Source organism: Pezoporus wallicus, unplaced genomic scaffold (genome assembly GCF_028554395.1).
Source record: "Pezoporus wallicus isolate ANWC-B61680 ecotype Strahan unplaced genomic scaffold, APGP_CSIRO_Pwel_v1 contig_3710, whole genome shotgun sequence".
In the NCBI taxonomy this organism is placed as follows: Eukaryota; Metazoa; Chordata; class Aves; order Psittaciformes; family Psittacidae; genus Pezoporus; species Pezoporus wallicus.
This window is the reverse complement of record NW_026640315.1, coordinates 4,230,680-4,245,100: the sequence shown is the minus strand read 5'-3', so window position 1 is coordinate 4,245,100 and position 14,421 is coordinate 4,230,680. Positions and strand designations below refer to the sequence as shown.

The following is a 14,421-nucleotide window of genomic DNA, read 5'->3' as shown; positions in this document are numbered from 1 at the left end:
AGTGAGTGAATGAGCCCTCTGCCTGGTTTTAAACCACGACAGTTCTTTTTTGGCGCCCAATGTGGGGCACGAGGGGTTGAGATAACGACAGGTCTGACCAGATTAATGGTCACTCGTCACAATGCTGATTTATTGGCTCTCAGAGTTGTTCTTGTTGATCTCAGTTTCAGAACGTAGTACATTACTTAGAGCCGGTATTTGCTGTGTTAGTGTTTATCAAGTGTGGGGCCTGGGCTAAGGTTCTCGTCTCACTGTGCTTTATGGCAATGGCTTGTAATACGGGTGGGCTCCAGCAGCAGGGCGGGACGGACGTGGCCGTGGACTTGTACCTGGCCGTCCGGCTGCTCTTCACCGGCCTGGCCCTCGCCCTCGCCTCCATCTTTGTGAGGCCGCGGGGAGCCGAGGGGGAGCGGCCCCGGGAGCCGGCGGCTGCTGAAGCGGCCCGGGAGAGCGGCCCCGGGGACCAAGCGGCGGCGGCGGGAGCGGGGCCGGAGGCCGCGAGGGGACGGCTGCGGGTGGAGGAGGTCGGGGCGGTCGAGGAGCAGAAGGAAGCGGCTGCCGAGCAGCGCGATAAGGCGGTGGAGGAGCCCAGCCCCGCGGCCAAGCCCAGCCCCGCGACGGCCGAGAGCATTCCCCGGAAGCCGCCCGCCGAGCCCCAGGAGGATGCAGGAGACCACGCAGCGTGGTGAGGTGTTGTATTCTCTTCCCTTGTTATTTCCTTTATCATTGTTATTATTGGTGGTAGCAGTAGTGATTTGTGTTATACCTTAGTTACTAAACTGTTCTTATCTCAACCTGTGGGAGTTGCATTCTTTTTGATTCTCCCCTCCATCCCTCTGGGAGTAGGGGGAGGGGAAGAAGGGGGGAAGTGAGTGAATGCCTGGTTTTAAACCACGACACTCAGCCAGAAGGATCCATCAGTACTCAGCATCACGTGTGGGAGCTGGGCAGCACAAAACCAACCAAGAAGTACATTTTCTGACATCCACACTGATGTTCCAGTAACCGTAACGTCATCTGAACCATGAAGCACTTGGGAAATGTTTGTTTTACAAAGTGGGGGAAGAGCTCCTACAAAAACAATCCCAGTTTCCAAAGAGGAAATATTTCCTGGTAACAAGCAAAAAACCCCACTGTGTATCCAAAGGAAAGAGCCCTGGGAAATGCCCTTTCCCATGCACGGTGGCAGGGCTGCTGGGGCTAGAATAGATAGATAGAATCACAGACTGGTTTAAACTAGAAAGGACCTTAAGATCATCCAGATCCAACCCCCTGCCATGGGCAGGGCCATCTTCCATAGACCAGGCTGCTCAAGACCCTGAGATGAACAGTGGCAGAGGGGGAGAGCCATGGTACTGGGTAGGAGCACAGGGGCTGCGATGGCTGCAGCCGCTTGAGCAGAGTTCCTCACTGCTGTGCTCATGTATAAATAGGAAAGCAGTCAGTTATTATTAGAGCTTGTTGTGTGGCTCTGGAGGAGCTACAGAAAACCCTTCCAAATGAGCTGCTCTGCAGTGCAAGCAAAGCTCCTGGGGTCATGTCTAGGGGAGAGCATCACAAAGAGCAACTTGAGTCTTGGAGACAGTCTTGGTCTGCCCTCACCCCTCTCTGAGCACCTGTGTTTCCCATTCCTAAGATGACAAGGCATGGAATCAACAAAGAAACTTAACCTGGGTCTTTTGTCTCCAGCACCTTCCCAGGATCTTGGAGGACACAACCAGCTCCTGCACTGTCACAGCATCCCGATGCACATGAGGAAGCTGTTTCCCATTCAGGGAGGTAGCAAAAGGAGACCTTCATGTCACATTTCCAAGCTGCCCCAAGGCCTCCATGGATAGGCACAGAAAGAGCAAGATGTACATGTGGAAAACCCAGAAGGTGGGTCAGCCTTCTGGTTCCTGCAGGAGAAATACCATCAGGTACGTTAGGATGGGTTTGGTCCCATGTTATCCTTGTGTCCCATCCCTGCCACCCTCCTCCAAACCTGCCCTAGAGAGCAGCACCTCAGGGGGAACAGCCAAAAGTCATCTCATGGCTGAAGTCATGCAGTATGAGATCTTTCGGTAGCATTTAGCTCCTGGAAGATGCCCACATCATGGGCTAACTTATGCCTAAGCTGCTCTGTACCCCCTAATGGCAGAGGTGCTGCATTGTAACGTTATCTTTCTTGCCTCTCTGTTAGAAACTGCATTTTTCTTCTCTCTATGCATTATACCCTCTAAAATATGACCCTAATCTACAAAACAGCACCTAGGAATGCACGGAGCTCCAGGACTGAAAGACTTTACAGAGCCAGCAGGGTCAGAGGGAAAGAAAACCACCATGTACATGATCAATATATATTAAAACGGGATTTGAAATTAAAGCATGAAGAAGCCTTGATCTGGTTTTAATTCTGAATGAACAAATACAGCTGTTAATACATGGCAATGCTATTTTGCTGTGATAACAAAGCAGATGACACCAGCAATCTAGTGAGGCTCAGGAAAAGAAAGTTTAAGAGAAAATCCCTAGGTAATCTCTGCTGCATTTATCATGCTTTGGCACTCATAAAGTAAACCCAGGCTGAGCATAATGAACAGAATCAAACAGGCTTTTTCAGGTGGGTTTTTTTCCCTGCTGCTTTAAAAATCACATCAGAATATAGTCACGGGAGAGACAAAAAGGGAAGAACTCCTGCCCTGCCGGTGGTGCATGGGGAATCTGATTGTAAAGGCTTCTTCCTGTATGGCTGAGTAGACGTGAGACTGCGATTTGTTCATCACAAGATTTAAGCTCTCCTTTGCGACACAGAACCAGTGCAACAGTCCTCTCCTGCTCTGCCAGAGGTGCATAGGTAACACACATCACTTATACATCACATAACTTATGTCTAAGCTGAGAGTGTGCAAAAGCCTCAGACATCACTTTACCTGGCCAAGCACTGCTCCGCGTGTCCCAGCAGGTTTGGGGTACCCACAGGCATCGTATCCATCTGAGTGCTGCCCCATAGCACTGGTTACCGCTGGGGCTCTTGGCTAAGTGGCAGGGCTGTGGACACAGAAGCAAAGCAGGTATTTAAGAATCAGGTCTCCAACAGCCCCACATGGTACCACTGAACTCTGCTCAGGGCTTGTTTCCTCCCTCTGAGGGCAAACTGGGTCTTTGTCCTGTGCTGAGGATGTGAAAAGGGCTTTTGAGAGTACATGGATTTATCCTGGGGTTGGGTCACCAGAAATCATTAACTCCAAGAGTCTAATAAAACCATTTTAAAATACACGTGTGTTATTTAAGGGACCTCGGGAGAAAGCAGGCATGAATTGCTCTTCTCCAGCAAGGCTCCAGGTGGAGCACCTCAAAAGGCAGAGCAATTCTTGAGAGCAATGAGCAGGGACGCTGTGATGAAGTGGTGCTCTTAGGGAGTTCAGTGAGTCTGTGAAGGCTGTTAAATCTGCTCTGACACTACCAACAGCGAGATGCTGGGAACATCCTGACCTGGCTACACAAAGTGATTTCAGTGGGGGCCACTGGGGACCTCAGGTGTTTGGAGAACATCACTGAAGTGTGAAGACACAAAACTCACCCAGTCTCGCATCCCAGCCCAGCATCCCATCCATTTCAGGATACATCCCAAGAGGATCAAGTCCTAGAGTACAAGTTTTCCTGGCTCATTTGCAACCTGTTCTCCCTGAAACAGGAGCTCCCGGGCCCTGTAGTCAGCAGCTTTTCCCAACCCAACACCAGGGGCTGTCATTTAGCTGAGGAAGGCATCTCCTGAGGAGGAAGAAGAAACGCTGCAATTCAGGGCAGGCAACACATTCCTCACCAATACATTCCTCACCAAGACCCTGCTGGCAGGTGCTAAACACAGGCATGCTCCACTTAATACCCTGTGCCACTTGAAACACGTGTGAGATGCAGCAAAGAGGAGGCTTTATCCCTTGCTATTAAATATAGGAGCAGTGAGATGGGGTTATAGCTGTTGAACAAAACCAAGCACGGCAAACAAAGCACATCAACGTGATGAGCAGAGGTTGCTCTGGCATAGGACATGCCACCAGCCACCCAGGCAGTAGCAGAGGGTGATAATCCCTGCAAACCAGCACCTGGAACTCAGGCTGGGGGTGTAAAATGTATTGGGAAAGAGAAAAGGAGAAACAGGTTCAGGGTGGGATTGAGATGCATTCCGAGACAGCTGCACCTGGGGGCGGTTGCTGGCAGCCTCCTGATGTGGTGGCAGCCTGGTTTTGTAGGGAATTTTACTTCCCCATGATCACAGACACAACGTGGGAAGTGCAGCAATGGGGGAACTGGTTCAGTGCTCAGTCTTGCAGCAAATGAGGTAAAGCCCTGCTGCTGCCAACAGGCATAGGATCTAATGATTGCTGCTGGTTGAAGATGATTCTAACAACAGGAGGAATTGTGCTTTATAACATACAGGGTGTGAAGGTGGACAAAATCCTGTACAAGTTCCGCATAAGCTCTCATAGCAATGAATCCCACTGCAGGAGCATGTATTCCCAAGCACAGCCTTGGCTCTCCATCACCTGGGAAGAGCACAGTGAATGTGCTGTGATTTCGGATGCTGCCTTTCAGGGTCCTTTAATTCTGGGGTACAGCACTTTTGTCCCAGGGACCCCTTTTCCCTCACTGATTTCACTACTAGGCCCCTGAGATCTGCAAAACAGACCCATAATAATGCCCTCTCCATTGCCTATTGTGCTGAGTAGCCCGAGCTTTTAATCCTGTGGATGCAGACACCAAGAAGCCCTTGGGTTGGGGACTGCTAACCACTTTGCATGGCTCTTCTTTCTGAGGGAGGGACATTGAAGCAGAACATGATGGTGTGGCTTACCTGTGGTAGGGCAGGAGGTCCCTGTAAAGCTGGACAGTCAACCTGCTCCTCCATGGTCACCCAGTTCTTCCCTGGGACACTCCTCGTTGTTTATGGTTCATCACACGCCACTCATGAATGCTCCTGCTGCATCCACTCAACAGCCCAAGCCGGCAGAACCTGCAGAGATGTGATCTCTGGCAGCACGACCTGATTGAAACCTATAAAATATAAACAGATGTAAAGCTGCCAGTCACGCAGGGAATCAAATTAAATCAGTTCAGCTCAGCCTCCCCCATCTTCCCTTACTGCTCAGGCAATAAAACCACTCGCTAAACAAATATTTCAGCTGTATAGGAAAGCAAGCCATTGAGCTAACTAACAGGTTGCTTATAGCAGTAAGAGAGCTCTGCCCAGTGCAGGGGTGTTGTGGGGCACCAGCCCTCTCATATCAGTATCTGCTATTTATATAGCACTATATCAAACAAATAGCTCTCCACCAAGAGGTAGGCACAGGTATACACCATGACCTTGCTTGGAGCTGTGGTGGCTCCATGCAACAGCACAAAGTCTTCTCCTTCCCATCCAGTGGATGCTAGTCCAGAGTTAAGGGAGGTTTCTCACAGCCATCCACACCATCCTTCTTCCCTACTTACACACTCAGTAGCCAAGTCTACCTTGTAGAACCGATGAGGGCCCAGGGCACCTGCAAAGAGCTGATGTCCAAAACATCCTTTATGACCCTATTTAATGAGTATCTCTGCCCTAGGTAATGCCCAGTGATTAGAATATGTTCTGCTACAGTAATGCTTGCACACAACAGCCCACCGAGGAGGGAGCTTTCCTCTGGAACCACAGTTTCAGCCAGGCTCATCTGCATTAATCTTACACCCATTAAAATCAGTTGTTCTGTTTCTAATTCAGCCAGCGCTGCCAAGCTCAGGAATTAAACATTCATGAGCCCATGTCCCTGGGAAAGAAAAAAAAAGAGCCCATAAGTTCATCTGGAGCAGCATGGATTTTTAATACAACCATAAACCCATCTCACTGCTCCTTTGTGCTCGAAGCTTTCAGCATCCTGATGAGGCATAGGGAAATAAATAAAAGCTGAGCTTTCCACACAATTGTGTGACTCCAAAGGCTGGTGCTTCCTGGAGGCATCCTCACAAATTGCATCAATTTCATTTTACAATGAAAACCAAAGACATAGCAACACTTATCCTGCCTCAAAACAAGTGTTGCTGCTGAAACAACAGAGTCCACCCTGCAGACCACAGGGCAAGTTGTCCACTGGGTTATACTGCAGTGAGGGCAGGAGCCTGGAAATGCCACCAGCAAGAATCATCCAGCCTTGGTCTGGATAAGCATATAGAGCTCTCAGCATCCCCCAGTCCCTCTGGAGCTGTGAGAGCAGCATCAGACCCATAAGAGAGACACACGACCCAGCGTAGACCCAGCCATGAGCAGCAGCGAGCAATGGACAGGGCTGTGGGAAAAGCCAAGGCACCACATCACACCAGGTCATGCTTTGGTTGGCCTCCAGCACCCCCTGCAATGCTCGTACCACCTCGGTGCCCATCAGTCCCTTTAGACAGCTTCCCAGCACCTATCCGGGTATCTCTGCCTTTGAAGGCTACATGGACCATGAAGACTTACCTCTCCAGTGAGCAGCCAGATGCTCCCATGGCTGCAGAGCAGCACCAGGGGGAACACACAAGTTAATGAAGTCAGTAATTACTTTTAAACTCTATATGTGTATGTGCAACAAGGTGTGATTTTTACTATACTCCTAATTTAGGCCACCAGTGATAATAGCCGGAGACAAAGCCAATAAACACCATCTATTTGAAGCAGATGGGGAGTCAGAAAGGGCTCTCCAGTATGTTTTCTCAATAGCCAAAACTAAACAACTTCTCAGAGCTGCCAGAGCCCTCCCAGCCCATGAAAACACCCAAACAAGCTTTGCTGACCCAGGCTGGATGATGAGGCTGTGCTGTCTGGGTCTCTTTCCACAAAAGCTGCTGTTTTCCCTTGGAAAAAGGCACCATGTTTACAAAGTAAAGCTCAAGTAGGAAAACATCAACCCAGGCCAGTGCAAAACCAACCCTGGGAAAAGGTCAGGATTAACTCCTCTGGATGGCTTCCTGAAGAAGGAGCATAAATAAAGACGGGTTGTCAGTGAGCGCTAGCGAGTGCTGCTGCAGTTATTTATAGAAGGCATTCATTTCCTCCAGGATCTGGATAAATATCCATTAGCTTTCAAGGTGATGAATCAAGTATTAATTAACCTGGGGGGGGGGGGGGAATAGAATACGGATATTAACGTTTTAAAAGGAAGCTTCCAGCTGAGGGGAAAAAAGGAAGAGAGCTAATGGGAACTTTTCAAACAGCACCTTATTGTATGGGAAAGGAGCAGTGGGCAGGGAACAGACCTGCTGGATGTACTGACTGGGACCGTCAGGCTTTGCTTTGGTCACAGGGAAATAAAAACCTGTGATCTTGGCACGCCTGCAGAACTTCAGGGTAAAGAGCTTGGACTGAAAATGCAGTGGGTGTTTTATACCTGACTGCAACAGCATCCACCCCTCTTATGCCACTGGGTACCAGAGCCAGCACAGAGCTGCGCCCCCCAGGAGACCATCACAGACATCCTGGCAGAGTGGGAATAGTCATTTCTCCTTCATACACTGATGTAACAACTGTTTTTTCCTCCAAGCTCTCCCTAAATGTTCAAACTACAAACAGGGCCCTGCTTTTAGTGCGAGCAATAAACACCCAGAGCAGCCATCAGGAAATCAGCAGAACCAGAACATGCTCTGGCTACTACACACTGACACAAATGGGAGGAGACCTTGGATCTTTCATTCCCCACCTTCCCTCTGTCCTGCTCAGGGACCAGCTGAGCTAACTCTTCAGCTTTTGGACGTCCCAAAAACCAGCAGCATCACATGGAGACAAATGGGGCTCAGCATCAGCATGAGTAACATGGGGAAAAGAGAAATACTGCACAAAGGAGATGTTTTCCAAGCAAAAATGCCAGAATGAGATGTGACACCAAATTGTACAGCAAAACAAAACCCATTTCCTGGTGGCACCAATACAAGACCTACAGGACCTCTGCACCATCCATACCATCACGCTCCTGGGTCCATTGGCCTGGGATGGTTTGGCTGCATCCCTCCTCCTCTCTGCAGAGCAAGGCAGCTTCCAGGTGACATAAATCAGAAGCCTGGACTGACTATTTTGCAACCTGAGACACAGCTCTCCCATGGCTGAGGAAGCAATGCTTAATGGAGCACAAAAGATCCTATATTAGATGTGGTCTTCAGGATGGACTTCCTTTGCCATGCCTGCGCTCCACCCCTACGTACCCAAATCTTTAACAACTTCAAGCTTTTTTCTTTATAATTTAAGAAAAAAAAATACAGCATATGCAAGCAGCTTGTTCCTGCCTGTATTTAGCTCTTTTTCCCCCCTCTTCTGCATATTCCCCAGCTCTACCCACACATACCCACACTACAGACAAACTATCCTAAAAACAGTGAGAGAGGTCTAAAAACACAATAGTAATCCAGGGCGTCATCAACTTCCAGGAATGCCAACTGCCCTGAGAAACCACAACTCCTTTGTTGTTGTTTTTTGTATGGGGTTGGGTTTTTTTTTAGGCTTTTACAATCTTGTGTTTCACCGAATGGCCCAAATTCGCTCCTTCTCTCTGCTCAGTCCCATCTCTCCCCAGCTATATTCAGAAAGCATTTCTCCCCAGCCTTGTTTAGCTCATGTTTCAGGGCAGAGCAAATGTTTGTGCAGGAGGGGGCAGGGATGATGAGTCAATTAATAGAACCTAATAGAAACTGGTTTTTAAAGTGCCTGTTCTGACTGTGAGCAGCACCAATCACACAAACCCAGCACCACCAGCTTGGTCCAGTGCCTCCTTGCAGACACAGAATGGTTTCCTACAGTGAAACTGCTCTCATCCTGCATGAAATGTGGTACACGATGAGGCATCTGCCACTTAGTGTGAAAGACACCATCACAGCCTAATAAATCACATTGCCAGAAGGACTTCCATGCTATCACCAGTGCTCTTCTCATTACATGGCCTTCCTTCTCCGTATGCTCCTGCTCATCACTATGCCTTGCAGACCTCACATATTTTAGCTGATGAACTCATCCCCAGAATAGACAGCTCGGCTAAGCTCTCTGAACCCAGGTCTCAGTCACCTCTTCTGTTGTTCCTATCACTCCAGCCACAACTTTCTGTGTCCACAAAGGAAAGCCCTAGAGATGCACCATTTGTCATTCAGATGCCATTTATTACACTGACAGCACCTACACCTCTGCCTTTTTCCAGGCATGCACTAAATTGGAGGGGGTGGATGTGAGAGATGGTGCCTATTCATTCTCCTTGCAGATGGTCAAGCCACAAAGCACCCAAGCAAAGCCACATTCTTCCTTTTAACTTTGGCCAAGACCCAAACCACCCACTGGTGGAGTCAATGTTGGACTTGCACGTTCTCTCATAGAGCAACTATCCTGGCAACACATCTAAATGCATTCATTTCCCATGTATGCAGTGCAATTTGAGATACCCAAGTATAACAGGTTAGATTTTGATTTCATGGGAGTGGTCAGGTTTAGATAAGAAAATGGAACAAAACATCCTGATCTCTGGCACATTAGAGCAGCAGTAATTTCAAGCAGAACACAATACTGCAAAATTTACACTAGTAAAAACTAATCCCATATTAAGAAGAACTGAATTTGGAAAACATCACTGTGAAAATAGTCATTTCATAACCAAAACCCTGCAGGATCCAACCAAGCTGCATGGGTACCACAAAGGAGTACAAAGACATTTCTAGAACTGCATCACCCCTCTACGAGGCACAGCATCCAGCCTCATTCACCAGCAACTGCTGATGCCAGTGGCCAACTGGATTGGAATGAGAATAGGCCTGGTTGTAACTGAAATCACAGCAGAGTGGAAGGCTATAGGATCACAGTGTGCCTGTTTCCATTGGGAACTTCACATCCACAGTGGAGCTGGTAGCTTCTTTTGTAGGACAGACTATTCTGTTGCACCAAGAGGGCTCCTGCTCTGGCTCAACATGTCCAATATTGTGTCTGGGTAAAGAAACTTAACTCATTATTCAATCAAACTTGCTTGGATTTTTGCCTTCCTCTTTCCTCAGTGAGCCCTGGGGACAGCGGGAAGGGTGCAGACAGGAGAGGGCTCTGAGGAGGCAGCAAGCCATGGTTGATGGGCTGCTCCTCCAGCCAGGAGTCAATAAGGTCCATGAGACCAGTGCCTATGCCAGCAAAACAGCGCAGGAAGAGCATCAGCTGTGATTTATCAGCCAGCCCAGCCCAATGGGTGTATCTTCCATTGGACAAGTATCTTCTCATCTCATCAGCACAGTCCAGCCCATAGGAGTGCTGGTCCAGATTATAAACCCTGGGTTTCTATCTGCTTGCTGGAGATAGCACATCCCACAGTAACCCAGTGCAGAGGAACAATACTGCCCTTGGATCTGACCTCTTCAGCCACAAAAACAAGTTAATTTTGGTGTAATCAGAGAGTGACCGTTATTTGCCATTGAGCATCATAAGGATGTGAGGAAAGATGTATGTGTTTAATTAAGTTCTGGGAGAAAAAAGCAATGTATACCTGTCTGGACTGCAGAGAGATGAACTCAGTACTTCACCCATGCCTCAAGCCCACTGCCTGTTTTCCTCTGCAACAGAATGACCAGCCTAAGCTGCAGACAGGGACTTTAAAAAGCAAATAATCCTTCCAAAAGAGCCAAGCCAGCACCTCATAATTCCTATATCTCAGAATTGGGAGTCTTCACATTTCTAGTGCGACCCATGGGCAAGCGTTCAGAACCTTAGAAACCTAAGGGAGAGCACTCCCCAAATTAGAGCATCCGGAGGGGACCCCACAGAGCTCCACATGGATTTTTCCCACAGCTCCTGCAGCTGCCAGAGTTTTCTATAGATTGCCCAGGTCTGATTTTCAGCTATGAAATAGCCTGGGCCTGAGCTGCCCTTTTCATCTGAGGAATGCACAGCTGTGAAAGTGAGATCTTGGTTCCTCGGGCTGAACTCGGCTCGAAAAGTGGGGATTTGTGGCCAACCCATCAAAATCACGTTGTGAATGGGTCACATTCATTCTCAGGCTGCACATAATGAGTGAGGAGTGGGCAGGGTGCAGGTACCACGATGCCTTTGGGTGCATGGAGAAACAGCAAAACCCACACGGAGTTTGGACAGGGAAGTAACACAGCCAAAACTCTTAACTGCATCTAAAGAATTTCTAGAACACAAAGAAAGAGCAATCATCATGCCCCCAGAGGCAGCCGAGCATCTTTCCACATTGGAAAGCACTTTCTACTCCTCTCAAGCACTCAGATCCCCTGTGAAAGCGCTATTCCTCTAAAAGAGTCAGATTCAGTGTCTGTGGGCTTTATAAAGATTAAATAACCTGTCTGCTATTATTGCTCCTTGTATGACTACACCAGAGCAGGTAGGTCTCAATGCTAGTCGATAGTCCCAAGCATCAGGGAGAAACCTCTATAGTCCCCAACGGCACTGCACAGCCAGATGCACCAAGATCCCTCCACAGCCAAACCTTCCATGTTTAATCCCCATGGAAGTCAATGGAACATATCTATGTCCTTAAAGCTAAGCACCTCTTTCAGTGTTTTACCCGAGTGTTGTGAGCAAGCCCCAGCCAAGGCAGTGCCTTCAGCCTCATTCACTGCATGGTGAGCTGGTGATCCGTGTGGGACAGTGCTCAGCACAGCAACGGATTGCACCTTCACAACACCTTTATGGTTAAGCACGTGCATAAACTGGGGTCTCCTGCCCTTCTCTGTGCAGTTCCAGCCCTGCCCGAGATGGAACAATATGGGGCAAAAACCTCACATTTCACAAAGAGCTGACAAAATTGGGCCACATCTAATGCCTACCAGTGACATGGTTTTTATAGGCAGGGAACTGAAACAGTCCCTGCAAGACCCAAGACCCCAGCCCTGATTGATGCTGGCATGTCAAAGCTGCTGAGGTTCAGCTTCCCCCAGCACGGACACAGGCTCCCTGCCTTCCCTATCCTGCTGGGAAGAGCTTGGCTCCCAACCCAGCAGGCTGACCACAAACCCTGCCTGCATGAATGCGTTGTTAAGACACTCATTCACACTGCAGCCACGGTGCTGGCTGGAAGAACACATATCAGGCTTTTTGTCAAACAAAACCCATTCCAACGGTCTGGGAGGACAGCAGAATCTGCCATCACACTGCTTTGAAGGGTTTACACTTCACTGCAGCACTTCAGATCTGCAGTTGTTTCCATAACCAAGTCCAAGAGAGCCTGTGAATAGGAAGGAATTAAGCACTCATGCAAAGACCATTAAAGTCAAGGGGGATCTTTCCATTGACTTGAGAGCATTTGGCTCCCAGCCCTGGATATCAGGGTCTGTTGTGCTGGATTTAGAGCAGGAAATGGAAGCAGGACTTTGCAGGTTTTCTCAGCAGTTGTTACAGAGTTCAGCACAGAAGCTCTCTGTGCCCATTTCCCTGCATGTAAATTACAAAGTGACTGCTCATCTGAGATGCAAGGCCCTAATTAACCATCTTTCTGTTCACTGCAGGCACCTCCTCCATCATTCCTGACAGACCTAACACCACAACAAGTTGGACTATCCCATTCCTACAGGCAAAAGGATTTCTTTATGGGTCCTGCCATGTCAGTCCCTGATACATAACCCACATACGATGTGTCAGCCCAAGAGGCAAAACCACCACAGACCAGAAGCTTCAGCAGGTCTGAAAACCTGGTTAATCTAAAACTCACAGCAGGATGAAACTCCTACTAGGATCTGAGCAGCATTTCTCCGATTTCATTCCTGCCTATTCAGTTATAGCCAACAGTTTTGCACAGGGATGTACTGTCTTTGAATGCACCAAAACAATAGATCTGCGCTGTCTCCATTTTCACATAGAGAAGAAGAGATCTGATGGGACTTAACCTCTTGAAGTGATGCTTTATAAGGAGCATCTTCCCAGGCACCCAAAACTGCCAGCACACAAACCACAAAGCACTCCAGGAAGCTTCAGGCTCTTTTAAAATGCAACACTCAGACCGTAATGTCCTGCTAACAGGAGCAGTGCTGCCTCTCTTGCAGTAAGACAGCCTGTCAGGTGAGTTTAGCGAGTGCTGCGCCAGGTACCCATGTCTGCACTTGGCATTGGCACTTGGAAGATGCTGGATCCTTTCCTGCCTCAACCCCACATCCGCATAGTTCAACACTATCATTTAGTTACCTCCTTTGGTGGTAAAAGCAGGACATTTCTGCACTCCATGTGCCATGGGAAAGGTCATCCCAAAGAGAGGAGGCTTTGATTTGGTGCTGGACCAAAGGCAGCGAGCCTGGAGTCTGCTGTGTGCTGACAGCCACACGCCACCATGGTCTTTGCAGGAGGCAGCATCCAGTGGTTAGAGACGTCCTTCCCACTCCTCGTGTGCCTGGGAGAGGAGCAAAGCTGCAAAGAGTTATTCAAACCATAGGCTTAGGGAAAACCTCTCCCTCCTGGCAGATGCTCCTGACTTGGGCTGGATTTAGAAAAACAGAGGTGACCAAGCCCTGCTTCATCCTTCAGTGGGAAATACAGAGAGACAAGAGTATGCTTAGCTGTAAGAAACCTGATCCCAGAAAGAGAAGAAAGCAGGGTGGAGAAGGAAACGCATCCTAATGCCAGCGGTGACCCAAACCAGCTCTGCAGAGCCAACAGACTCATGGAGCCAGAGAGGACAGACACAGCTAAAAAAAAGACTGCTTTTGGTGGCTGTGACCTTGCATGGGCAGTGCTGTGTTCAATGGGATGGCTTTGAGCAGTCGAGAGCAATGTGCTGGTCCAAACTCACCTCTGCACAGCGATGGTCTGCAGGCTCCCCATGCAGGAGCATCCATCCCTATGCCCAAGCATCTCCATTAGCCTGGAGGGAGATGCAGTCACCCCAGTATGGGAAGTCAGGTGGGGCCTTTTGCTTCCAGAGGGATGTGGGTTTAGGAAATGAGCGTTGCACCCACCTCCTGCAATCTCAGTGCTTCAGTGGGACAAACTGCCAAACTCGACAGGAACCGAGGTCTCATTAGAGCGACTGAGGCTTTGGCAGAGCAAAGGCTTCTCAGCTTCCGTTTATAGGCTCCATGGCAGCAGTTCAAGGCAGGGCAGTGTGCACCATTGCATTATGAAGTCTAGACAGCGCTGGAGCGCTGCAAGCCTGAAGAATGCCTCTTCCCTGCCCTCATATATGATTCAAAACCCAGCAGCATTCCTCAAGCAGGAGCAATGTGGGGAAATATTGAATTCCTGTGTTCAAACAGACTCTTTTGCACTATTGTCTCCCTCTAAAACCTCCACAAGTCTGCCTGGATTATGGAGGTTGCCAGCATGAACTCCCATTCAGGCTCCCCAGAGGAAGGAAATGGAGAACTAAAAGCTGCCTAAACCCTGTTTTTTATTCCTACCTGGAATGAAAACAGCAGCTTTGGAGCAATTCTTGAAATATCTGCTTTCAGCCAGTTTTATTCCTCCTTTTCCTC

General features: G+C 48.8%; 1 long non-coding RNA gene across 2 annotated transcripts; it reads right to left on the bottom strand.

Annotated features, from left to right (window-relative positions):
* Positions 1-1,675: 1,675 nt before the first annotated feature.
* Positions 1,676-13,460, bottom strand: LOC130604214 (uncharacterized). 2 transcript variants are annotated; one of them, XR_008973411.1, is made up of 4 exons: positions 13,139-13,460; positions 4,835-5,529; positions 3,563-3,753; positions 1,676-1,898 (listed from the first exon to the last, which is right to left on the bottom strand). It is a non-coding gene; the product is annotated as an uncharacterized LOC130604214 (long non-coding RNA). The 2 variants fall into 2 exon arrangements; XR_008973410.1 differs by lacking the exon at positions 13,139-13,460 and having other exon boundaries at positions 4,835-6,023.
* Between the last annotated feature and the right edge of the window lie 961 nt (positions 13,461-14,421).